The following is a 1,395-nucleotide window of genomic DNA, read 5'->3' as shown; positions in this document are numbered from 1 at the left end:
GAGATCTCCCTTCCCTCAACATCCATACTAACGAGAAGCGGTTCATAGTTCTTAGAAAAAAGTTTAGGCAGGAAAGTTAGATAGGGGGTTTCGGGTCTGCCTGCAAAATACTGAGGTCATCCTATTCTAGAAAGGGTCCACCCCAGTCTGCCACAATTAAGCAAGCTAAAAGGCATTTCTGGGCTAAAAGTAACTCATACAAGGAAGCAAGCAAGCAGAAAATTGGATACTAGTTTAAGCCAGTCACTCGCACCTGCGCAATGAAGACCCCAATGACCTTCTAGTCACCTGAACCTCATTATACCATCATTATAATGTAATGCATAGGCCTAGAAGTTCATTAATAGCATTATACCAGATTGAATTCTGGGAACGAACGTGCGCAGAAAGCAAATGATGAGTCACCGAGTCCTGTCAATCTTAGTTGTCAATCAAGAAAGCCCACTCCTCTAAGAAAAGTAACCAATAGCAAATAGGGATAAAAACCCCGAAGACTTTGTTCCTAGGACTTTGAGCCACCCTTCTCTTGTTCAGGCCTGCTTCCACGTCTGGAAGTGTACTGTTGCTTTACTTTTCCTTCCAATAAAGCTATTCTTTTCTGCTGTACTTTGGTGTCTTGCTCAAGTCTTTGTTCGAGACATCAAGAGCCTAATGGATGTGTCGAGAGGGGAACCCCACTCTCTGGTAACAGTATTTTTTTAAAAAATAAATCTGGCTTCTTTCGCTTAACATTTTTGTCTGTGGTACCCTATTTACAATTTGTCTTCTCCCTTTGAGCTGCGCTGTCCAATAGTGTAGTCACTAGTCAGATGCAGTTTCTTAAGTGAAAATTAATTAAAATTAAACAAAATTTAAAATTTGACTCCTCAGTCACACTCACCATATTTCAATAGCCACATGTGGCTAGTGACTACCAAATTGGACCTTGCAGATGGTCCTCATTGCAGAAAGTTCTATTGGACAGCTACTCTGGAATGTGAGCTCCAGGAGGGCAGGCATTTCTGTTTATTTTGTTCCCAGCTGTATCTCCCGTGGCAGAATAGTGCCCAGACACAGTGGATGCTCAGCATTTGCTGGTTGAATGACTACTGAAATTATCCAACAGAGAGGCATTGGGTGGCTGTGAGAGAACAAATGTCATAAGCCCCAACATTGGGGGTCATTGATGTGTGTGAGTGTGTGTGTGTGATGGGGGAGGTGACATTTCAGCTCAAGTGAAAGGGTAAGTAGGAGTTTGTAGGAGATGAGTTTGTGCTGAGGAAGGAACTGCATGAGCCAAGACAGGAAGGTCTGGATAATCTTGGTGTGTGCTAGAGAAGTCACCTATTTTGGGGGTACTAAGGAAAAATCTTTGAAAACTGTTTAGCCCCTCCAGGCACAAGTCAGGTCCCGCTA

Source organism: Pteropus alecto, unplaced genomic scaffold, assembly GCF_000325575.1.
Source record: "Pteropus alecto unplaced genomic scaffold, ASM32557v1 scaffold202, whole genome shotgun sequence".
Taxonomy (NCBI): Eukaryota; Metazoa; Chordata; class Mammalia; order Chiroptera; family Pteropodidae; genus Pteropus; species Pteropus alecto.
This window is presented reverse-complemented; position numbering follows the sequence as displayed.